Raw genomic sequence first — 26,147 nt, forward strand, 5'->3', positions numbered from 1 at the left:
AGCAGGTTAACAATCAAAGTTCAGGTTCTTCTGGCCTAATTTTAAAGAGCAGCAAAATATTTTCTCAGTTAGCTGACTAAATATATCTCCATAAGAACTAAGATGACAAAGTGCCATTTTAGATCATTAGAGGAGGGCAATACATTTTAATCAGCTATTACATGAGGAAGGGCATACCAAGTTCTGTAGCAATGGGTCATTTTATAAATTCAGTACTTCTGGCCCTCTCCCTTTCAAAATGCATGATGTTATTTCCTGGAAACATCAGTCTTAAAAACTATTGTCAAGTAAACAAGCCTTGTGTTTCTCACAGCCTTCATGTCTGTGTAGTCTGGGTTTAATTTTCTGTTAAGTACGGGTAGTGTAGGGGGGAGGACTAAGTCTGAAGTTCTAATGTAGTCAGGCTGGAATCTGTCACTCAGCTTATTGCATGTTGATGACTCAGTGCAGTTTCAGCTGTAAGCAGACCATGATTTATGGACACCAAGTGAACTCCTGCGGCAAAAACCAGCCATGAGATCAGAGCAGCAATAGGGCCCTTTTTTGGCAGGAGACAGCGCCTGCATTTTTCTCATTCATGCCAAACTGCTTTGCACGGCAATTAGCTCTGTCCTCATTTAGTCTCCAGTCCCAAAGGGTAATGAAAGTCATATATCATCTTCAAGGCTGCTAATTATCCAGCTCAGTTACAGGTAGGCTTTGTAACTGTGAGAAGGGTCTGTCTGCTTGATATTTATTGCTCTTCCAATAAGCAAGCAAAGGAGAAGGTGCGGGGGGGGGGGGGGGGGAACTTTCTTGAAAGCTTGCCCCATACCCCTTGCCTCAGATCCTTGACATACCTTCGGCAAATGTGCTAGTCAAAGGGGAAATGTCTTCATTCCACATATCCATTTTTCATGCTGTAACTAAACATTCAGCAAGAAGAGAGAGCAAGTGCTTGAAACACGAGAGAACATACATTTGGAGTGAGCTTGTCTCTAGTTGTTTGCTTGTGGAAAGACAATCCTCTGAATAAACAGACATGAAAACAGGAAGGGCAGTAGGGAGGAATGAGGAACTTCTTTCTCCTCCTCCACTCCTTTCTCCTCCCTGCCCTTCAGTCCGTGCCACAGCAGCATCTTGGGAAAATGATGGGGTTAGAGAACTGCATTTTTTTTACTGAAGATATACCAGAGGAATTTGATATTTCAAGCCTTTTACCATCATCCCTGAAATACAGTAAAATTCAAGTCTCTATGCAGAGTTCAGGCTCTGCCTGACTTTCTGTAACAGGCTGAACCAGATGCTTGACAATTTGTGTTGTTTTGGAAGTTGGTATTAATAGAGCCAGGTCTTGCAACTAGGAGCAGTCTTTTGCTGTAGTCAAAGTATTGGCTAAATCAACAGTCTGAGTAGCTGAGTCTTTACTGTGCTAAGAAATGAACTTCAACCTGTTTATTTAATTTAATTTAATTTAATTTCTTTTCATTCATGAAATCCTTTTAACTTTTGAAAAGGTTTGATTTGGTTTTGACTTATTGTTTCATTTGCATTTTACATCTTTATTTCATACTTATTTTGATCAGTAGACCTGAAGACTGCAAGGACCAAGACTAAGCAATCTGTTGCAGTGTGAATTTGGGGGCATCTCCAGATCCTATTGGCCAGTGAAGGAGTTGCCAGATGTCCTTTCTAAATGCCCAGTGAAGTCTTACGCTTCATATGAAAAGCTTATAGAAAAGCTTCCTCCAATATTTCACATCGGCTGGGTGCCTTTTTGGCACTGGTGGCAGTGGCTGCTAAGGAAAAAGCTACTGTGCATATGCAGGAAAGCAATTTTGCAAGCTCCAGCCCAGGGCACAGCAGTGCACACTTTGTGCAGTGGACCTGTGTGTGTGTGCAGCATGCATGGAGTGACACTGAATCTCAAGGCGTGACATCTGATCTCTCTGCTATTATCAAGGCTCCCATTTACTACAGCCACCATTGTCTCAAAAATCCTTATGACAACCTCGTTGTGTAGAAAGGCACTTGTCAAAGTAAGCACCTTGAATGGGAGCTGGGGCAGAAATGGTGGGTAAAGCCCAGCAAATAAAGAGCTTTGGCTGGCACTGACCTGCGGCTGGAGGTAAAATGAACAGGAGGAGGAGAGGTGCTGCTCAGCATTTGTACACCATGAGAGCAGCCTGTGACTGTACTGGCAGAAGGCAGAGAAGAGAAGAACCTACTGTCACAGAGGAGACAATGCTGCAAAGAGAGTACACTGCTGAAAGGTATGTGGCTCTTCGGGTGGGAGCCAAACTGCAGCACGGTGGGAGATCTGCAGCCTTTGAAGGCTTTGAACTGCGGTGTGGCATTGGGAGGGGCCCAGCACTGCTCTGGTGCCTCTGGGTATCTCTGCTGGATTCATCCAGGCCTGACTTTCATTTCTGTCAGCAGCAGGAAAGCACTTACAGGGTGTGGATTTGAAAGAAGGAGAGGAAGTTCCTTATTCTTTTTTTACATCTCCTCTGTATCTTCACTGATGTAAAAAATGGAGGGTCAACTTTCATGATAAAATGTGATTTCATTTTTCACTGTGTTGAGAATGGCAGAACGTTTTGTGTGGTTCTCATCTTGGCCTGGATGAAACACTAGGAAACTGGATGAGAGCCAAGCAGTGCAGACACCAGGACTCAGAGGAACATGGCAAACGAGTGGGTGCTCATCTGTCGTGCACTGGCAGGTTCCCTTGAGCTCAGTAGTACTCATCTGATTTATACCAGTCACAGAGGTGCCCCGCAAACCTTGAGTTATTTGTCTGCGCTGTCTTTGCCAAGTTTCCAAACCTGTTGACTTGAACTTTCAGTAGTTGCATTCCAAGTGCTCTCACCCCACCCTTCCTGGCAATAGGTATCCACGTAGCTCCTTGGGATGGCCGTGGGAACTGCTCTTGTATATCCTGCTGCAGAACAGAGAACTGGTATCTGTATCCTGCTGTCTTGCAGAGTCAGGGCTTGAGGCACTGTGCCACTGCTGCTGAGGTGAAGGGCAGTGAGTTGGATAGAAGTTGTTCAGGATGAGAGTGATGGTCTCTCTAATCTGGGCTCTTGGCACTAGTAATGGCTAGTACTAACTGCTGTAGAGGAAACTGCCCCTTTTTCTCCTATCATTTAATTATTCTGATATGAAACAACTCTTTTTTCTCAACAGTAAGAATATCTGTTTCTAAAAAAAAAGTTGACTTTGCACTACTTATTCTGTAGTCCCCTAGACTTGTCTTTTTACAGCTCTTGAAGTTCTTCTGCTGTCTTTTTGTGTATGTAGCAGACAGTGGAGGAATGGATAAAAAATGTTAAAGCCTTCCTCCAAATTCTGCTGAAGCCAATAGTATATTGCCTTTTCCATTCCACCATTTGGTTTAGATCTGCCTCCTAAGCCACCTTTTCATTTAATGGTAATTATCATGACACCAGTATTCAGTATAGTTTTGGAGGTAGTGTTCTCTGAGATGAAGATGAAAGTAGTGAATGTTCAAGCCTCACCTCACAGTTCCCTGTCCATAAAACTTCTCTTACAATTTCATTTAATTTGGTTTAATTTACATTTATTGTCTGATCTCTTGAAACAATCATTTGTCTGACATGTTGCTTCCCATTTGCAGTTGCATTACCAATGACCATGGTATCATAAAGGCAGGTATGCCAAATGCTTACTATTTATCAGTAACTTGATTTATTGCTGTGCGGCGAATAACACAGGAATCTGCTGTTTCCTTTCTTCATTGAAAAGGGGCGATACTTGGGTATAGTTCTGTATCAGCCATGGCTAATCTATTTGTAAGCTCCAGAAGGGTGGTGAAAGGGTGTCTGTCCCTTGTCCTTGTGTTGTGTCAGCAGCAGCATTCATCCAGCTGTGCAGCTGTACTGGGGACCGGATCTGGCTGACTGCTGAGGATGCAACTACATGTGCTGACACAAAGCGTGGAGGACAGACAGGTGAGGTGGGGGAAAGGAAGATTTGTCCCTTGCAGTAGTATTTCAGAGTTCAACTAGATGAAGCTGACCATAAAATCACACCTTTGCTGTAGCTGCATCTCTGCTCTTCCCATTTAGGCCCCAGTTTGTTAGATGATTCCTTCAGCAAGGGAGAAGAAAAAAAGGAACACGTAGACATGCTTAATGTGTTTAGAAATGTGCAGGATAAAAAGATCCAATCTATTGAAACAATTAAAGTCTTTCCTGTAAATACTTGTGTGTTTTACATGCCCGGTTTACCAGAATGGCACTGCTGCAAATGGAAACTGAAAGACTATTCTTGGAAGTTGTGTGCTTTGGATCTGTCACATACAGGGATTTTCTGAAAAGCTTAGCAGAAGGAGTATTTCTAAGGAGGAGTTTAATTTGAAAATAGGCTGTTAGGTGAGCCTGAGAAAGATATAACAATCAAAATCTTTGATCATGTTCTATCTCAAAACTCTCATCCTTGCTGCATGGACCTTACACAAAATTCAGCTGTTCTCCAAGCCTAAAAAGAAACCTGCTGTAAGATAATTTTATTGTTTCCTTTCAGATTAAGCAGAAAAAAGAGAAAAGATTGGAGAAAACTCTATTTGTGGCAATTAAACTGTGGATTTTCAAAATTGTTCTTGAGTGTGAGTTAACTGCCATGGGAACCTTGCTCTGCATATTCCGTGTGGCAAACTGTTGTGATAAGCCTCCATGTTGAACAGCTTGGGCTGCAAAACAACTCCAAACAGCTCCTGGGGACTTTGTTTGGGAAGAGGTGACCCTGGCTGACTCCCCTCCCAGCTGCTGTTGCATGGGGGTGTTTCTTAACTATGCTATCCCAGAGGCCACTGGCATTCCTGCTAATGGGTAGCAATGGGTCTGTGCTGCAGCCAGATGGCATTAGCTCTGTCAGAGACAGGGGAAGCTTCTGGCAGCTTCTCACAGAAGCCACCCTTGTAGCCTCCTCCGCTGTTGAAATCTTGCTATGCAACTTCAATACATCCTTAATCAGCACTGCGTAAAAAAATCGCTCAGAGAATTCAGGTATTCAATTTTTTATTACTAAAATGTCTCTGTGTATAAAATTGGTAGGAGGGAATAGGCATGGTGTGTATTTTGTCATCCTTTAAATTTTATTTTCATGGATAAATGACTAAAGAATGGGCTGTACAAATCACCAATCAATACATGTGATAAGGGAAACATGCAAAAGAGCTCTGAAGTGTGAGATACAGGACATGAAAGTATTATTTCTTATGATGGAGGTTTTGTTTTCTAACATACATTTCTATGCTCAACAGTTAATGCATTACTTCTCTTCCTTTTGTAACAGGCAATCATTAAAAATTTGACCAGCTGCGACAGGGAAGACATCAGGTCTCATTTGGTAAATGTTAAGCTTATTTTCAGGGCTACCAAACCTTTGGCATACGTATGTGAGGAAGGGTTGGGAAGGAATGTTTTCTCCAATCTCTTATGTATGCTGCTCTGTACATGCTCTTGTATTTTGGTCATCTCTCTAATATGTCCATGTCATTCCATTTTATGACAGAGCAAGCAAAAACGCACTATGGGCATAGAACAAAGGAGGCCAAAGCTTTCAGTGTTACTTAGCTCTTTTGAAAATTTGTTCTTTGCTCCATAAAGAAGTCTTGAAGAGCCTACAAGAGAACCCATCTCTTGTGCTGATGAACTCTGGCCTTTCTATAGAGTGTCCTTTTAGGACAGAGGGCTCTAATTGATTATGGTCTGCATCTTGAATATGTACATAAGTATTCTGGAAAAACAAAAGTCTATGTTGATATTGATTTGAAATTTTATTGAAAATCATCATAGCACAAAACAAAAGTAGCTTGGTGGCAGTACTGCTGCTGAAACACAGGTGCACCCTTTTATGGGAAGTAACCAAAGGTCTTTGTGAGCTCTCATGAGAATTCAATAAGCAGTACACAGTAGCTGGCTAGAATCAGCTAATTAATGGGTTTATTCTATGCTGATTTCTTACTACTGAGTTTTTAAGGGAATAATGGAAGGCTCTTTCTCAAATTAAATATTCTGTGTCTCATTCACATAAGTTACCTGTTATTCATGGTTCTCTTTCTTGATCCAAGGATTGCCATCCCTGGGCTTCTCCGCTGAAGCTCAGAGTCCTGGGACCCCTGTGGCTTTCCTGCTTTGGGGACACCAGCAGAATAAAGGTCGTGAGTAAAGAACAAATGCATTATTACTGTTTAAGAAATCTTCCTGAATATGCAAGATTTTCTTTCTAGTAAGTACAGAGTTACTTCATAATTGCTGTTCTGTTTTGCTCTAACTGTTTGAGGCTATTCCTATCAAGAATCATAGTGATTCTGTAGCTGGTAACACCACAAAAGTAAGTGTGGCCATGCATAATTCTTACCTGCTTGTGTCTAGGCTATATCTCATTATGATTAATTAACATGTATTTTGGGCAAGAAGGAAAATGTTTTATTTAATAATACAGTAAGCAAATTACCACCATACCAATGTTTAGTGAACCATCAGTGGAAGTGGTCGTTTTCAGATTCAAAAATGATCACACTAAATAATTATATTCAGAAGCAATCCTTTTATTCCTATCTTGCTTCATATAGTTGGACTCATGTTTATAGGGTTTTCAGTCTTCCAACCAAGGCAACCATCCAGTTGTTCTCATTCAAACTGAAAGTGATTTTCTTTTAAGTCCATTGCAGTATTTGCTCATTCTAGGCTATTTAAACATCATTGCTAAACAAGCAAGAAAACACCTCTTCCTCTAGCTGGTTCTGCAAGCAGTACCGTACTGCTGTATCCCAGGTTTGGCCTGGCTGCAAGGAGCAGAGATTGGAGTGTCCAGGAGTCTCAATGTCTCTGCAGTACAGTGACTAGCACCTCATTTGGGGCAGGGCTCAATTACAGTTTGTGGTAGATCCCTGTCCAAGAAGAGAGCAAGAATTATACGAGCTCTTTCTCTTTTATGGCTTCCTGAGTGCACTCCTACCTCTCTGATTTCTGCTTCCCCAGCTCCTGATGCCTCATATATATCTGTGTCCCAGCTGAGACTCATTGGCAGAGGAAAGCAATCAGAGCTTGCCTTTCAGCTTTCCGCATAGTTCCCAGGGGTCTATATGCCTTGAAGGCAAAAAATCTTTTGTGCTTATTGCCAATACAGATATTTTCATCCTGTTTATGGATACATCAACACTGAAAGTGCTGAGACACACAAGCTGGTGCAGCATGACAAAGTCTGGAACAAAGAATGGTGGGAAGGACAGCGGATTGTATCCATGCTTGCTTTCTAGAACACTGCTTGGTCTAAGGAAGAGCATGTGTGCAAACACAGTCAAATGGCCTCTAGATCTGAGCTCTTATCTCTGCACATCATCACATAGACTAACCATTCAATCTGCATCCCGGAGTCAGACTCTCAAGTCCTCAGTGAGGGAAAATTCTCATGGAGTCTGGCAGAAGAAACATATCATTTTGTTCAAAAACACTGAATATGCAGTAGCAGCTGTGAGTTGTCAAATCCAGCATAGGATTATACCCCACATCATATGCTTCAGCACTTTATACAGACTATGTTTAAATTAATTTTTAATTAGCTCATTATACAGATAGAAGATCTGCTCATCTCAAGTTTTATAACCACAACTTTGCCTGCAGGTCTCTCTATGAGACAGTTGGATGATGGCAGCACCCAACTTCAGCTGGAAGTGCTCAAACCCCGCAGCAATGAGACTAATATTAAAAAAGCCCTGATAGTATCAGGCACCACACTCCATTATATCATGACTGCATTTCCATCTTCAAGCCCAGTCTTCCTATAAAGATCTTGTGGAGGGCAGGGGCTCATGACAGCTGGAAAACCTACATGCCACAGAGAGACAAAGATATCTGACTGTGCATAATGGTGCTACCCATAACCTTGGCATAGGTTTTGATGATTAAGTGCAAGGTAAGCCCACCCAAAGTGATTCATATGAATTGTTGGTCTGGAGATCTCAAACCACAGATCTCCCTCTTCTGGCTGGAGAAGATTTTCTAGACATACATGCCTGATGAAATGTGGTGGTGCCAGTTGCCCATAATACTATTACCTGCTTTGGAAATACCTTCTCTTCTCTGTTCCAAATCTGTTCCCTATTGTGAGATACACTGCAGATGTACGTAGCTTGAAACACGAATAGAAGTGGCTGAGAAAGTACTGACTTTACAGACCTGGAATTAGGGTACTTCTAAAGCCATTTGTTTAGGTTTTTACAGGAAATATGTTGCACCGCTAGGGGCAGGCCACAGATCACTTAAGATCCAAGTATTGTGCTTAACCATATATCATCCTTATCTCCCTGGTATCTGCATGGTAACAGTTTCTTCATTAAATGTTTTTAGTTGCATTAACATATTCTCCTTGGAGCTTTCAAACTACCCCAGTGTAAAAAGCTGACCACAGTTATAATGAGATCATTCAGAAAATTTGTTTTGTCTTTTGGGTTTTTTTTCATTCCATTTGCTATCATAAATGCCCTCAGAGAAGTAATTTCCATGACATCAGGAGCTGGACTTTTTATATGTTTCAGTATGACTTTTTAAGGACAGCTGCACGGCAGGAGATTGGCTTCACACTCATCAGACAGAAGCAAAGGCTGTCAGCTTGACACAAACTGTAAACTTGACTCAAAAATTCTTGTGAAAGTGTATGATTTGTTCTTTATGCTACAGCAAATCTTTATGGAAGGATGCTCAATCTCAATTTAGTTTCTATGAAATCCTGTTCTTGGCCCATGTGGAACCATACTTCACTTCAGTGACGAGAGGTGATCCAGCTGCAAAGACTCCTTAAGCTATTGTCCAGCCATTCACACCTCTGGAATTTCATAATAAATTGAATCAACTGAATGCATGGGGGGGTGAGGTGGAGGGGGGGGGTGGTTAGACAATGAACAGAACTGAATGAGTGGTGAAACCAATGACTCATCTCAGTCTCTAATTTCATTCCTGTAGGGATTGTTTATCTAGGAAGAACAGGGTAGGGAACGTGTGGATATAGGTAATGTTTATTTAGAGCTGTAGTAGAAAGTTAATTCCTAAGTAGAAGCTCTGCTCTGAAGCAGAGACAGAGGGCAACTGATTTGCTATAGGGCTATAATGAATTTATTTATTTTAATGACATTTCTTGTCTTTTATGTGTAACAAAAGAAGATAGTGACTTTCTTCAAAGCCCATCTGTTTGAGATCCTTCATTGTTATTGATTTCCATTCAACTCCTTCCAGCTTCTCTATGAGTTAATGGCATTCAAGGGCCAAAGCCTAGTGATATATTTACTGTAGTTTTATCAATGTTGTACAAACCCTCATCTCTTCTCTAGTTCCTGATTGTGGTGAGCCCAAGGATGGAAAACTAAGCAGCACTGAAGAATTTCAATATCCTATTTCACTGCAAACTCACATTAAATTTGCTATTCTCTTTGAAGTCAGCAGAAAAGCCCTGACTGACATCAACTGAATATCTGGTTCTGTGTTTCTGACAACATTACTGCTTGTCTGGTGTAGCAGTCCCTGTGGCCGCTGAGAGTGAAAAGTAGCTGAGGCAATTTCTCAGAGGCTGGGAATACTAAGAGTCCAGATAATTCACCCTCTAACTAGCCTGGCATCCCCTTCACCTGTTCTTTTCAACTTGTGCTGTTACTGCCACTGTGTCATGGGTCTGTGCTGAATTGTCTGGAAGGATACAAAGGAGGGCATGGAGGTAACTGTTGGGCATGAAAGGGGGAGTAAGCAAATATTTTGCTTGCCCAAGAGTGGGAATGTTCTCAAAGAACCTGGCTATTTCTCTGAATATAGATGTTGCAGATGATTTTCTGTAAGAGACAGGCATCCTGCCTCCAAAAATAACTTGTGCCTGATCTTTCAAAACCCTTCGTAATGTACCTTGCCAGTTATATGTTGCTGAGCAGGAAGGTTGAGAGGATTATTTCAGCTGTGGCAATCAGTTTACACCTTGAACCACAGGATCAGATTACTTTTGGTATTTAATTTTGAAATATTTCCCCCAGATGTATGGTACCTTTGCATGTTTCCCGGATGAATTTCATTTTGTTATTTCCTGCTCTTATTTCTAAGCTTTTTCAGGTCCTTTGTGTTATTTCTCTGTCTTCGCTTGTGTTTGCAACACTTCCTAATTTAGCATCTTCTGCAAATTTAATTACTGTATCAACTTTTTATATCACCTGATTAGTGGTCTTAAAATATTACTGAACATCACTTGAATTTAACACGGTCTCTGCAAATTTCCCAAGGGGCAGTTCCCTCAAATCATTTGTTCTTGAGGGTTTATGCATGGTTAGTGTATATGACACTGTGGATGTACTTGAGACTACTCAACAGAAATTGCTGACGTCAATTAATGCTTTCTTTGCTGTGAAAGACTTCGTCTACAGACATCTCAAAGGTGTGAAACAGCATAATTAGGGCATAGGGACATGGTTGTGCAATAGCACATGTGAGTTTTCTACAGGAAACATCTAGCAAAAGTGAATTTAAAGTTGTCACAAACATGCTTCATGTCATAGGTGGAAAATAAAGACTACAATAGGGAAAGAAGATGCAGATAGTCCAAGCAAGCCTGATAGTTCTTTTAAGGATCAGGACTAGTGAAAGCAGTGGTAAAGAAAGAGGTCCAAGGGCAGTGCTTTGTAGTGCTCTAAAACAGTGTTTTGAATTTGATTTATAAGTGGAAACCAGGGAGCTGAGAAAGAAAAGCATGAAAAGAGAAAAAATACTTGAGATGGCCATTTCAAAAAAGTGGAGTAAGAAAGCTGTGAGACCAAAAAAAAAAGAGATGTGTTGATGTAGCTGAGGAAGCAGATGACTAATGTATGAGCTCTGAGCAGTAAAATAAAGAAAAGGCTGAATTTTTAGTTTTTAGACCCAGTTTTATGCTACCATCTAAACAAACGTAGTTGAATATTTCAAGTGACTTTCCATTAAATGATTTACTAATGTTTAATGTATCATGTATAGATTATTTGTTTTTTAAATTCAGCTGTATGGCAGTTTAGTAAGAGTGTAACAAGTTCCTTGTGCAACCTCTTTGTTAGTGCTTCATGCAACCTCATGGTTCTTGGAGATTATTTTTTCCTGTGCCTGTTTGACTTCAGTGGAGATTCCTTACTGGGCTGTCACATCTCTTTGATCTGCTTGCTCTTCTTTACCTTTTGTGATTGCCTATATTTTTAATACGGAAGAAAGAACATAATTAGGTACTTTGTTTACTGTGTTTCTTTTTACACAAGTTGTCTCTTACATTTGAAGAGAAATCTTCTATTTAGTGATTTTTATAGTGTTATTTAATATCTGTATTTCCACTATAGTGAATAGTATTTTTCAATTACGGCCACTTTCTATTTTAGATACTTTATTCAGCCTAATTGTGAACCAGGTGCTAGGTGCTGAGCAAAAGCAAAGAAAGTGTGGGCTTTTTCTGAGTGCATTTGCAGCTTATTGACAGTTGTTGTACTGTTCTGGTGTTTGGAACTGATAACATTGTATTTTAAGCACTGTCAGTGTTCTAAAACAGTCTTCACCACACTGGAGATTTTAATGAATTTGCTTTGGCAGAATGAAACTGGAGAGGTTAATTGGGTTTCCTGATTGTGTTTTTTTTAACCAAAACGCAGTTTACAAGACCACAAAAAAGTGATGGTCAGATAGGATTTAAACCAGAAATGAGGCTGTTTGTACAAAAGCCTGTCAGGAAGCCCAAAGCTTTTTGTGGGAGATATGCAGGATTTACATAATCAAACTTCAGGAATCTAGCCTGCATGTGTGAGCTAGGTCCAGGCTCCTCACATACTGAATTGAGAGAGGTAAGCACCCACTTCTTCATTGTCCTCGGGAAGTTCCCCTTTCCCATAAAACCTCCTGGCCGAGGGACCTCTCGGAAGAGGGTAGCATTCTCCCATTGTGCACCACACTGCTGTCTCCAAGCAGGGGTCTGCACAGGCAGAGTCTCAGTAGTGAACAGTTATGTGGGTTTTTTTAAGAGTTATAACACTAAATCTAGAACAACTGTCCACCTCTGAAATCACAGCTATGCTTAGGAATCAGTGTTATTGTGAGGGGACAGCTGGCAAATGAGATCAGCTGGTCTTTTACACAGGAGAGAGCCTGCATTGAAGAGGGTCAGATCAGGAGCTTGTCTGTAAATGAAACCCCGGCCCTCACTAGGCTACACTCCAGTGGGGAAAAAAAAAAAAAAAAAAAAAAAAAAAAAGGCTCAGTGCACTTCTCTGGTAACCTCACTTATTAGGCAATTTTAATATAGCTGTAATAAGCTCCCTTCAAGCCAGACCTTGGGTAAGGCCTTAGAAATGCTCAGCTGCCATGTGGCTTGTAACAAATATCACAAAGTATTGATTTATTCCATAACCACTCCCTGCCATGTGTTATGTAAATAACGACGTTTGATAGAGTGTGTGGTTCTCCGTGCTGTAATGCAGAGGTCTTGGGAAGGTCTTGAGTCAAAAGATGAAAGGCCAACTGTCTCCAGTTGTCCTTAGGATGTGTGCATGACACTGGAGCTGCATACACACACACACCAAGCCCTTCCCTTTTGAGTGCATTTAATAATTACGATTTTAATATTGTATCTGGTTCTGATCTGGCTGGGTATAATCTTCTAATTACATAGCTTTCAATTTTCTCAAATTGTTTCTATCTTTAACACTGTTAGTAATTCTCTACTGGTAAAACTAATTCACAGTGCTTTCATTGCATATGCTTATATCTCTACAGATTTAAGCTAGAAAAAAACCATGCAGTCTGAAAACACCACTAATTGTACTTCAGCTTGTATGTTGGGTTGCAGAGCAGCCTCGCTCTGTTTTCCCACAGCCAAGAGAAGGCCTCAAGGCCAAAATGTCACCTCAGATTTCTTTTGATCTCAACTTATATTTTATTAACCCTTTTAACTTCACTGAGGGTGTGCAAGGAAACATGTATATTCCCTTTCATATAAACCCAGCATTGTCCTTACATCTTGCGTGCAAATGTATGGACAGTTTTTCATACAAAGGATTATTTAGATGTAATCTATATGCCTTGCGAGTTACAGATAAGAAGGGGCGGGCAGCATTTATTCTGCAATGTTTATGATTTATTTCCCTTTTATTTTCTCTCTTTAACTCCATCCAAAATATTTCTGAGAGTCTTAGTGAAATATAATACTAGAAGCCTTTAATAGCATCTTTTCATCTCACAATTGCAGAGTGCTTTTCAGGGCTTAATTAAATTTTACAGCGTGCCGTTCAGGTGAATGTAATTTGAATGCATCCATTCCTGTTTGTAAGGAAACTGAGGCAGGGAGTGGTGATTAGCTCAAGGCTGTGAGCCAAATAAAATAGCAGAGTAAGAATTATGGCCCAAGAGATTCGATTAAGAGATTTGATAATTTCAGCAAAATTTGGTTCTTAAAAATTTCATCAAACAGACAACACAGATGATGGCTGCCTGAATGGCAGAGGAGCCAAATAGCTTCTCTAGACTCTTCCTTTCCTTAGCCTTTGTGATAACAAGTGCTTTATGCCTAGTTATCTCAGTCCAGTTTTGGCCTCACCAACCTTTGGCACACCAGATGCTTGCTCAGTCCTCCAACATGATCAGGAGAAAAGGAGTGAGTGGTTACACTCTACCTATACCATCTTCTCAGCAAATGGTTCAGGCCTTTCACCCCTTTCCACTGAGAGGCCTGTTAGGGTGGGTTCTGAATGCATCCACCCACTCCTACAGCCATGGTCTTCTACAAGAGAAACTCTAATGTTAGTTATGAAAGGCCTGAATCTCCTTGCCTGGTGGTCAAGGGTGACCTTTTCATCCATCTCCTCACTGGAAAGTATGAAAAGCAGACTGTCCTCTTCTGTGGGTAAGCAGGTAGAAGGGGAGGAAGCTGCAGGGACAAAAGTGTTCATTTACTCTGCACATTTATCTTACAAAAATCCTCTGTAGATTCTGTCGTCAGCAATTACTACCCAAATATACTTACTGATGATGCTGTAGGATAGGCCATAAAGCATCATATTGGAATGGGTTAGGACAGTGGGAAGAAATACTTTCTGGGCCCTCAGTGTTCATAGGTCAGAAATCATACTTGCTTTGGCCAGAGACTGACCATGAGGGGATTGGAGCACCATGAGTGTCGCTCCCCCACTGTGAGTTACTATCTGCAGAGGAGATGGCATTATCCAGCCTGTCTGGCAGGCCTAGAACTCATATATGCAGCAATTTAAAAAGTGGGGTGTGGCAATTTCTTTGAAGGTGTGTGAAACAAGACTGAAATCAAGCACATGAGAGATCCCACAGATACAGTACACAGGCTGAGAGCACCCTTTCCTTGGTACCAGCTATCAAGGTAAGAAAAGGTCTTCTGGCTGTGAGATAGGTTCAAAACAAACAGGTTGGTATTTTTAATGAGCTAAAGAAGCAGTCTTTGGGAAATTCATTCCCTCAGTAGAGAAACCAAAGATTGAATGATGTCTGTCTGTCACCAGATACCAGTCTCAGATCCAGAGGAAACAGAGTCCTTTGCTGCCTGGCTCTGCTGGAGCCTCAGCCCACAGTGGGCAAGTACTAGCACATCTGGGCTTTCCAAAGCCTGAGCAGGACATAGCAACCACAGTGCCTGACTCCACATCCTCCACATAGGGTATGCAGTGTGGTACACAGTACGTTTCCAGTGTGCTGTGACAGTTAGTCAGTAGCTATTAAGCAGGTGTAATGAAGGCAAAGAAGTTTTCTGTTTCCATTGTTGTCTTAAAAATACTTACCTGGGAGTGAAATGGCTCCTCACGGTTCTGCAGAGTCCAATCTTCCATTGCTGTATTATGAAAAAGGCACTGCATGGTTTGTCTTTTTAACAGAATAGTATGATCAGAGTAAAAATTAGGTCAGGCAGTTGCTGAACAGGTTTTGCCACTTACTGTTGATCATCTTTCTAATAACTTTCTTTTCTCCTTCATGCTGACCTCTTCTAATAGTGAAGTCAACAGCTGTGGCTACGTGCGCAGGACGTACTTTGACAGCAGCAGGACTCAGCTGACAGACTCTGGAATATATCATTTCAGTAGCATCATCTGGGTCTATAGCTGGCTCTTCTACAACTGTATTGAAGGTTGAAGGCCTTGCGTGTTCTTCTTTTTATCTTCTTTCCACTACACAAGCATTGCACAGGGATCTTAAAATGTGTGTAGGAAAATGGACCTTAGGGACAGACTTTATTTCAGGGTTAGAAACACAGCTTTTTTTAATTTACAAGTGCTTGGTTGTGTGTAAATCTGTTTCACTAACCAAACTTCACATCAAAGTATTTGAGCTGTGCTGTACTTGATGAGAGCAAGAGTGCATGTTTGTCATTGCGTAAGGGAAACAGAAATTCCTTTGGAAACAGGGAGATAGAGACCTGAACACAGCACACCTTAGAGGATTTGCTGCTAATTCAGTGACAGAAAGTTTTGGGTTTTTTACATTATTGACATTCCTCCAGATGAAAACCTCTGTAACAAATGCCATTTTGAACCTCATTTATGATTGAGGCTATTTCCCAAGGGTGCTCACACTCCTTTGAAACCTCTCTGTGGGATTGAATTAGTGACTTAGGAGACTCCAGGCCACCGGGATGGAGTGCAGAAAGTGCCCAGAAGCCTAATTCGCCTCTCACAGAGCACAGACACTCCCATTGACCCCACTGCTTGAATGCCTCTGCTGTCAGAAGAGAGCCATGGCAAGAAGTCAGTCATGTATATCAGGAGGAATTTCTGCTGATCCCACACTTGGGAGAGCAAGAGAAATTCCCTGTGAGTGGGGAGAGTGTCCTCAAGATCAGGATGCATCCCTGACCTTCAGTGAGAATGATTCCGTGGGTTGTTAAAAACGTTTCATTTTCAGGAAGATTAGCTGCAGCTTTCATTTGTCCTTTGAAGATTATTTTTGCTCTGTAAAGGGTTTAAAAAAATGGCAAACCAGTACAGGCACATACAAAAAAAAAAAAAAAAGAAAACACAAGGTTATGGGAAGAAGCTGAGATTCTATCTGTTTTATTGAATGATCCTGGAATACAGTAACAAGGGGACAGTCGTGTGCTTAATCATCTCACTCTTACAAGTAGAAACGATGCTTGACAACAGAATGTACTGATATGAATGTAAGAGTTGGGGAAAGGAAAAAAACCTAAGGAACAAAATAAGCATAATATGTAAACAAAATTCTGCTAGGAGTATTTGTAGTGACAGATGCTTTGGTAGATAGGGCAAAAAATATATTCCTTTCTCCTAAAGGGAAATAGGTGGAAGTCCATCAAATAAACTTTGTCCTGGCATATTTTATTTTTGCATGGAGGAAAAGGAAAAGATCGTTTTTGATGTCAGAATTTTTTTTCTGCTGTTTTTTCCCCTCTCTGCCATACCAGAAAAAAAGATCAGGGAAGATAAGCCAGGCAAAAGAAAAAAAAAAATGGAGGTGGGGAAGGGGGAAAAAAAAAGGTTACTCTGAGTATCAGAGAGGGGGCTAATTGTCAAGGTTATATCTCCACAGATGATTGATGTGAGGCTGGGTTTTTCTGTCAGCCTGTCACAAAGCAGGAATGTTTAATGTTCTCATTATTGGTTACGCTGTTGTGTATATTTCTCTGTCAGCACTGAGGACCCATCTGAACTGCCAAGGCACTTCAAAGCCCTGCAGGTCATTTATCATCCTCCTGACGCTGCGAATGTTCAGCCTCAGCTGAGTGCCAGGGATTTGTTATGACTTGAGAGCCAGCTGACAGACAGGTCTGCTGCAAAAAGGATTCCTTTTTGTCACACTGCGAAAACATCAATGTTCCTATAATGGCCTACAACTGTCAAAGGGGACTGCCACCTGACAGTTGTGTGGTCTCACTAATTTGCAGCCCGGTGACTTGTTTCCTTGAGTTTAGATTCAGTTACGGTGTCACATGCAAACAGGTCACCATCTGTCGTCCTGTGCCAGGGGGCACATGGTAGGGGGGGGAGAGGGAGAGAGAGGGAGAGAGAGAAGGAGAAAACGATGAAGTGGCAAACTGGGGGTGGGGGAGAGGCAAGGGGAAAATAAAAATGGCCATGCAAATCAAAGCTGCATCTTTATTTTAGATTCCTGTTTTCTGAGTGTTTCTAGCCCACCACAATGTGAATCTCTGAAAGTTGTGTTGAAAATTGAGGCAGGGAAAGAAAGGACCTTGCAAAGAGCCAGAGCTGGGAGGGGCGGGGGGGGGGGGGGGGGAGGGTGGGGGTAGGGGAGAGGGAAAGAGAGGGGGGGGAGAGAGAGAGAGAAATATCAGGGCTTTGTTTCCTTTCCCAGGCCATGACATGATTAATCGTTTTCTTCTGATCTAATTTTGGAACATGAAAAACAGCACATTTGTCTTGAAGAAAAATGATGTGCCGTACTGCGCAGATGGAAATTTCGAGCAATGAAAAAGATTAAAGTGAAATTCCACTCCTTAGACCTAATCATGAGTTGTAGATTATTCTGTCGTTCTAACCAGATGGTAGGCTTGATTCCACAACCCCCTTCTTATATTAATGAATACTAGACTGTTATATTTGACTTAGGTAAGTGAAATGTCTATCAAGCCTAATGGACTGCCAGCCAGCATAACACATGTTGTACCACTGAGGGTCCTTGCTGCATTTTTCATGTTTTATACTAATGTAGAACATTTTGTTTCCTACTGTTTTCCATCATTGTCACTGTTTGCTAAATATTTTCACATGTAGGGGGAAAAAAAAGTAAAAAACTTGTGTCCAGAGCTAATTTCCTCACGTTGGTCACAGCTATAATTCTACAAGTAAAACAGTCACCCGAAGCAATGCATACAAGAACTCAATAGTAACTTGATTAAGTTCCCAGTCAACAAGACTGCACTAGGCTGTATGTTAACAAACCTAATTATAGGCAGCATGGTGATAAATTGTGCAGGGTGCATGTAGCACATCTCTGAGGTCATGTCTAGAAAAGAAGTTTTGCCCCAGGGGACAGGGATGGGGTGTCATTTCTAAATAAAGTAAATGCAGGTTCACTGATGTTTCCCATTGGGTTGCCTTCCGCTTTCTGACAAATGTTTTTCTAGCAAGGGTCTCCCAAGAGATCCTTGCGAGAACGGAAGAGTGGAGGAGGAGAGGAATGAGAGGCTGGGGGATTCTCTTTAACCTTTCCAAGTGTGCAGTCCTGTGACTGCCACGTAGCTTCTTGGACTTGTCAGAGCCATGGGTACTGCTAATCGTATGTTGGGATGGGTGCCACCACTTGTGCTTACAAACCATGTTACCATTTTCAGCATGTAGCTGAACAAAATGGTACTTGTTACATACTCTGGATGTGAGAGTGGGATGGAATCTCTTCCTTGTATGTAAAGTTAAAGATAAAAATCTCTGGTTTCTCCTGTCAAAAAACCCAACAGTTGGGCCTTTGTGCCTGAGTGCTGCCCCTGGTTCTGTCGGGGAGCATGATCCCAGGTAGAGGAAGCATGCATGCACAGTGCTAATTTTAGACATTGAAAGAATCAACAGGATGCATGGATCAAGGTACTCTGCCTAGGAGAGAACAAGTCCAGAAACTTGAGTAAGCAGTCAAGAGTTGTCCAAATCTGGACTTACTGAAGTATGATAGATACACTAAAGTTAATTTGCAGTTGTAATAAAAAGTTCATTTAGGCTGAATGAAGAAAAGAAAAGCATCAAAATACACCTTCTAATTGAGAAACTAGGAAATCTATATGCGAAGTCTTTTTGATAATGGAATTAATTTGAAGCTTACATCATTGCTTTAGTGATTTTATTCTCAGTATTTTAAAACAGTTTCTTCAGAGTTCTGAACTCTGACAGACGTGCCTTTCTCAGTGAAGTTACCATTGATTTTAAGTGCTGAATAAGGACTCTTAGACTGTGCCATAGAATAAATTCCAAATGGCCCTCCAGTGTGAGTACCCTGCACTTGGGACCTGCATTGTTGATGATTTTCCCTTTTTCTCGCACACATAACATTTTTTGAAAGAATGAAGTGAGGAAGGCCTAAGCAGAATGCTCATTGTGTCTTGCCCACACTCAAGGCAAACAAATTGGAAGTCTGAAAATAGTGTGTCACAAAACACTTTTCTTTGTAATTAATTTTAATTTTTTTTTCTTTTTTTATTTGTACAAATTGGCTCTATCTGAGAACATAAGCTAAAATACCAATATGCTTTCACCACATTTCTTTTATGGTTGGATTTAGATTGGGTCTTAGCTCTCCCTAAAGCTCGCTCTCAGGGGATAAAAAATTTTTATTGACGAGAATTCCTATGCAAAATATTACCTGGCAGATTTTTTTCAATTCATTTCGAACAAAACTCTCACTTAGTCCTTTTATACTCCTCTCAGTAAATGCAGGGTAAATTACCCCTTTAAAATGATCTGTACAGATTACCAGCCTGTGTAGTTCCTAACCTCTGGGGAAAACTGACTTTTTGCAGTGCTGCTTCTCTTCTGTGCAGGGCATGTGGAGCTGACTTGGCAGTGAAGGGAAAGTAATTTGTTCCTGACAAGGGCCAGTTGCAGACTATTTCTTCACTGGAAGAAAGTGACAATCAAGCAGGAAATTGTGACTGCAGTTCCTTATTTGAACTGATCCTTCTTAGGAGCTGGTAGACATATCTTAACTTAGCCTTTAGCTTGTTTTCCTCAGTCTCACAGCTTTGCTTTCCATGAAATGTCAAGGACCTCGAATTCCTGCAGTGTTTACAGTTTGGCCTGTGGAATTTGCGGCCTGCTCAGAGTGTTGCAGATTTACAATTATATTGTGAAGGTAACACAGGAGAGGTAGGCATTCCTCTTCCTGGTAGCATTTCCCAGAAATGGCTGCAGTTTGGGGAGAGGACTTTGACCTACTGAGGAAGAGTAGCACATCTGGAAGGGAGAGTAAGCTGTCTATTGCTGTTGAATCCTTATGAAGCCGACTTGTTTCTAAGTGTGGGGACAGAAGGATGGATGGAAGGCTATGTTATAGCTATAGGTAAGCCTCAGAAAGCATTTGTCTTCCTGGAAAAGTGTATTACAGCCTTTCTGGTCTGCAGTGGGTTATCACCCTGCTGTAGCTTTGATCGATGGCAAGTGATGGCAGCAGGAAATAAAGGTCCACTCTTTGTGTTCAGGAACACTGCCTAGGAGGGCAGGACCCTGACTGGATGGAACATCTCTATCGGTTTGGAAGCAGGTTGCCTATAGCAGGGTCAGCAAGATGTTTGCCAGTGTCTGCGTGTCCAAACTCTGCATAAGTGCTCAGAGCTGGGGTGCTTGTACCCATGGATCAATCAATTTGCCCAGAGAGGGCTGACAGCTCTGGAACAACCTGATGTCAGCTTTCTGCAAACATGAATCCATGGCTCTTAGCATTTCTTACGGGATATCACTTCCTCGTGTGGCAGATGCCTTTCTAATATTCTAGGCCAACCACAGACGGATTTGCACACTACCACCACACACCCTACCTTTCATTGCCTGTTCCCTGTTTTACTTCAGAGAAAATTACTCTATTCATCTTTCTGACATGAGGCTCAGATCATCAGATGCCAAAGCCATTCCCCCCTAGGTGAAGCGTCTCCCTCTGGTGGGCCTGGGGGCAAGGGAGGAAGGAACAAGCTCTTTCTCATCTGAACTGCAAAGCCATCACTTAGAATAGTTGTCATGTGAGAGGTGACAAGTCTCTTTTTTTTCCTCTACTGTTTATTTCCATTTAAGCGTATTCCCAACTTCCTGTTCTCCATGCACTCTTCTTGCTTTTGTACCCAGTAACTTTCAGCAGTTTTTTCCTTTTCTTTCAGATGTGCTCAAGACACAGCAGAAGTTGATACAATCTAATAAAAACTTCCCTGTTTGCTCTATCATAAAATGCAGTGCCTGGTGTGTTCATTGCCCTCCTGTCATCAAGTGCCAGCTTCAGCAGGACTTAGTACTCCAGGTTCTTCGTGCTGTCATTTTCACTTCTCCCCAAGGACTAAACATTTAAAACCCGAGAAATGCTAACTGAGATGCTAAGTAACACTTGAACCACGCTGATCTTGGGTAAACAATTCCCAGAGTGTTACCATTCCTGATGTTGAAAGAACAGATCAGTGAAAGAAAAGAATGTGCATACAAATTCTCAATAATCAGGCAGCCAGCTGATTTCTAAATATTGAAAGATTCCCTTAGAAGACACCAATTTTGTTTATGTTTAAAATGACACACAGGCTACAGAGCCTTTATCATTTACTCATTTAAGACTTTTACCCAATTTTTAATAGGAGTTAATGGTTTAAGGCTCAATTTAGAGGGAGAATACCGCGTTCTTTTTTTTTTTTTTTTTTGGTCTATTTCTTATGTAAATATTTATATATTTAAACTTTTCTTCATTAAAGTGATTTTTGCAGTCTACACAGCAGACAAGTAAGAAGAAAGACTGCCCATCACCCTTTGAGCAGAACATTTTTTGCCCCAATACATGCCTATATGGTAGGTTATATCAGGTGCTGAAGAAACACCTTATCTTTTGTTGGCCAGATGACAGCCTTTCAGCATAAGAGCGGGTATATATTTTTATTAAGAGGTAAAGCAGCAACATTTCTTGCTTAAACAGGGCTTTAGACTCCCATCTCCTTCCAGAGCATAGGTTGGGTTGTATGAGGCCCTGACTGGCCTTCAGAGCTCTGGTGAGGCTCACCTGAGGCCCTGTCCCACAGCCCTGGCCTGCAGGTCGAGGCCGACTCAGCCTTGGGCAGTGAGCTTGGTCCCCTAAGCCAAGTTATAGGTGTTCCAGTGCCATCCAGCCATTGCTCTGGCTTGCTGACTGGCTTTCTGGGGTGGACTCCAGTCCTGCCCTGCAAGGTAATTTTGCCTCCTGTCCTGTATCCCATGTGTACCTTAGACCTGTATCACAAACCCATTTTCAGCCTCCTCTCTTGATTGTGCTTCCTGGGAGGATGCTGCCATTGCCTCTTTATCTCACCTAGTCTGGCACTGTCAGTGGACCCCATTACAACCACCAGCCTGATCCTCTTCAGGCAATGTGGAGCTTCACTCAAGTTACCCTCATTTCCCAGCTTCTCCTCTCCTTGGAGAAGCCCTTCTCTTTCTGCTTCCTGATGAGTGGCTCCATTTAGGATTCATGTGTGCAGTGCAGCAGGAGAGCTCACAGGCAGCCTGCCTTTAGTCAAGGTCTGACCTTTTCATGGGCCTGTTCCATGTTCCTTGCTCAAGAAAAGCAGGGTCTGCTTGAACATCTCACTGCTATACATGGTACCATGAGCAGTGGGTTTTCAAGGGGCTGGAGAAGAAGTCTGCTCCTGATTCTACTTGGTTTTCCAATTGTATGAGCAGTTGCTGCTTCAAAATGGAATCTTTTTGTTTTCAGTAGACACAGAGCTCTTTATCTTGCTGTGTGACTTTGTGCAGATTCAAAATGGCTTCCTGTCCCCATTCGTTAGTGGAAGGGATAGATTTTCCCTGGTGTGGTGCCAAATTTATATAGAATTTGAAATGTTCTTCTAGATGAGATGCTGTGTTCTGTAATGCTCAAGGAGCACATAATATCTTTGGGGATATATGTATAAATACACTGGTATATGAAGAAAAACCCCACAGGATTTTTAAACGAAACAGTTGAATATCTAGCCTGGATCCTAGTTTCTGTTGTTTTCTAGAAGAATACACTCACAGTAAATTCATACCAAATTTCTCAGAAAATCTGACAGAAGAGTACTTGAAGAAAGGCTTCAGCATTATTGCTGACTAGCTAACATAAGCTGAGAATAGTATATGACTGTGGTGAAATACTCATGTTTCCTTAGTCCTGCTTCTTTCTCTTTCTGGGGTGTTGGTTCTGAGAGCACATATAAGCCAATGGTTTTACCACATTGTTAAAATTAATCTCCAGATCGATGTAAAATTAATTGCAGAATTCTACTTCTATGGAGAATAGTAGACAGTGGAAATAAGGAAATCTTTCCTACCTCTGTCCTATAACATGAGTGTTTATAAACTCTAACCCAGGTTGGTCTCAGGGTAAGGAAATATAGGTCAAACCTGTGATTTATATGATCAACTACAGAATTTAAATACTAAGTTCTTATTAATCTAAATGTGAATTTGTTAGCTAAATCCCCATATCTTTCAAAAATATGCCAGTGTTCTACTACTCATTTTGTCACGTTTGTATATAGTGACAGATTTTGTAAAACTACTTTCATAAATGAACAAAACCCCAAATGTACATCACTAAAAACTTAGAAGACAAACTGATTAGATTTCCTGTGGTAGAATTGCATTATCAAATAAAACACAGGTTTTGAAATGAAACACCCTGAAAGAAATACAGTTGGCTGAAAATTCCCATAATGAGAAATCCATGAGCCTAAATATTTGGTGTTCCTGATTTGCTCACTTCCTCAGGTTAATGTTTCTTCAACATGTTTCCAGTTCTTTTTTTTTCAGCTGAATTGCTTGTTGTACTTTCAAAGGTGATGATTTGCAAATGATGATTTCCATCCTACTGTATTCTGTGTATGGCAGAATGTCCATCAAGTTGCCTCTAGGTGACATTAGTAGTGCGATCATTCAAAATGCAGCCTGACAGCATTTCAATCAATTCACTTTTCAACACTAGACATCAAATATACATTGCAAACCCAGCACCTGCTGTACTTGTAGTGTGACATCAAATAGGTTAGCCTCGGGTCCTAAGACAGCGGCTGTCTCTTGAACTGCTGCATTAAGGAGTGACTTTGGCAACGATACTCTTGGAGATTAACACTCCACCAAAACTGGCTCTCGACCTACAATACAGTATAATCCCTTTACTCCTTGTGTTTCTCTCTCAGCACAGCCCACAGGAGCTCTGTGTCTGCTAGATGAGTCAGCCACAGAGCCCAGCTCTTAACCTCATCCTGTAGAGCTTCGTATTTACAGCAAAGGTGTGAGCAGAATGGCAGCCACGCATTTGTAAAAGCTTGTCCCAGGTCTGAGCTCCTTGGGGTAGCTTCCTCTTTTTTGCAACAACTGCATTGCAGTACCCCCTGAGGCACCTTGAGGTTGCAAATTTTGCAACTCTTCATGAGGTCTTGGTGATTGTATCAAGACCTGCTCTTTTGAAAGAGCAGGGGAAGCACGTAGGATAACATCCAGCTCTTGTCACACTGCTCTTGAGATAAAGAGGCCTGGCTACTGTCTCAGGACTTTGTCTTTTGCTTGGAATCGAAAACAGATTAGTTAGTGATGTCCTTGAAAGTTCTCAGTATACTTCTGTGCTTTGGGCTGAGGTAAGGTCTATTCCTTGACCCACAACAACCTATACTGTGTGTACTGAATCTTCTGAGTCAGATCCGTAATTCCCTTTAATTGAGAGGACAACTAGCTACTGTCAAACACCATGGAGGTGCCTGACAAAGCAGACACAGTGCCCAGGATTTCAAGTTCAGAGAAATAAAAAAGGTGTGCCAGCACTCATAAACCATAGGAGGACAGTGTGAATCCCCTTCCTTTTTTGTGTTTGCTAATCAGGTGCTGATTAGTTTGCTAATTTGGTGCTGATGGCATAAATCAGGAAGATGAACAGCTGGGAGATGAATCAGATAAAACAGTACTGTAAAGGCATTGTCAGCTGGTCATAATAGCGGCATGGGCAAGGGCATGCAGGCCACTGTGGGACTCAGGCACAGTTTGGGCCTTCTGAGGTGACCCTAGGAGACAGGAGTGGGGATCCATGTGTGACAGGTTTAGAAAGAGAGAGTTTTACTGTGGCCTATTTACCACGTGCCTCACCACCACCCCTACTAGTGCTGTAATAGATGTGATCTTTTGTGCCTAGAGGGACAACACCAGGTCCAGTCCTGATTCAATTCCAGGTACTAGGCAGAATGGTGCTGATCACATAATCACCTCAATCCTAGAGCCAGGGATTGCAGGATTGCGTTTCCTACGCAGGGCATCTCCCTCTCAGTGTGCACAGTGAAGAGGTGACCAGCTGGCCTCAACATTAGTTCTGAGCCCGCAGTGGGCAGGAGATTTGTGTCCCCTCACCCTGCAGGAACTGCCTGCAGTCACACTCCTGGAGATCCACAGAGGGCACTGCCCTGCTTATTGCTGCCACTCTTGCTGAGAGATGCTCCACATCAGGAATGTGAGTGCAGCAGGAGATACACATCCCAAGTGGCGCAAAAGAGGTTAATGTAGTACCCAATAACCTTCACAGATGAATCAAACAGCTGAGCTGAAAAAGCTGTCATAAATATTTGCATCCCTAGCAAAGTTAATGGGGGAAGAGGAATGCTGTCTTAGAAGATGAAGCAGTATAGGGACAGACTTCAGAAAGGCAGGAAATTGGATGGGGTGGGAGAGATTATTCAGAGCTATTAACTCAGTATGGAGGGATGATTTTGTTGAGGAGTGACTGCATCTCTTCCCAGTGGAAATGTTTGGCTCTGGAGATAGACAGACTGGATGCTGGTAAATCCCAGGTTAGGTCAAGGTCCTCCCTGCAGGCCTGCTCATTCTGCTCTTTGGGACGTTCAGCTGGCTGGTGCAGTTTCATCCTGCAGGCTCACAGATGGTAAAAGGACTCACAAGCCAGACTGAGTGCTTGCTGGGGACACAGATGTGCTCTGAAGATTGCTTTGGTATTTATGTGAAACAACTGCTTTTTATTAAGTGTTGAAACTAATAATAAATAATCATAAATTATTTTTGTGTATTAAATTGTTGACATAACACCAACACAAATATTTCTTAGGAAAGTGAACAAACATATAAAGCTACATTACTTTCTAAATGAATTCATTAGTATTTATTACAATTACAATCAATCATTAAGCATTATGATGACGTGCTTGGAGACTGGATATTTTTTTTTTGCTATTATTAATAATTTTAATTACCTACTTTAAGTACTGGTTATTTCCCACAGATATCCCTGGGCACTAATTTTTATACAGCTTCGAAAATACACTGGTTTTGGTTTGGGTAGCTTTGTAGTACACCATAAATTGCTGAAAATAATTTCCTTGTTGTTAAGCGGATACAGAAGCTCTGGATGTCCGTCAATCAGTTATGACCTAGCTTGGGAGAGCTGGTTTATATTGTGCAATAGGAAATTTATTTCTCC

At 41.6% G+C, this 26,147-nt stretch overlaps 1 long non-coding RNA gene across 3 annotated transcripts in view; it reads left to right on the top strand.

Moving 5' to 3' along the window:
- The first annotated feature begins 1,572 nt into the window (after positions 1 to 1,572).
- LOC109146085 overlaps positions 1,573 to 26,147 on the top strand; it is an 85,440-nt gene continuing 60,865 nt past the window's right edge. The window contains exons 1-3 of one of the 3 annotated variants that reach the window (XR_005602219.1): positions 1,573 to 2,252; positions 5,302 to 5,355; positions 6,080 to 6,237. This is a non-coding gene — a long non-coding RNA (uncharacterized LOC109146085). Of the gene's footprint in view, positions 2,253 to 3,891; positions 3,957 to 4,850; positions 5,013 to 5,301; positions 5,356 to 6,079; positions 6,238 to 26,147 lie in introns of those variants that run through there. The other 2 variants (XR_005602220.1, XR_005602218.1) reach the window with 2 other exon arrangements.

This window comes from Corvus cornix, chromosome 6 (assembly GCF_000738735.6).
Source record: "Corvus cornix cornix isolate S_Up_H32 chromosome 6, ASM73873v5, whole genome shotgun sequence".
Taxonomy (NCBI): Eukaryota; Metazoa; Chordata; class Aves; order Passeriformes; family Corvidae; genus Corvus; species Corvus cornix.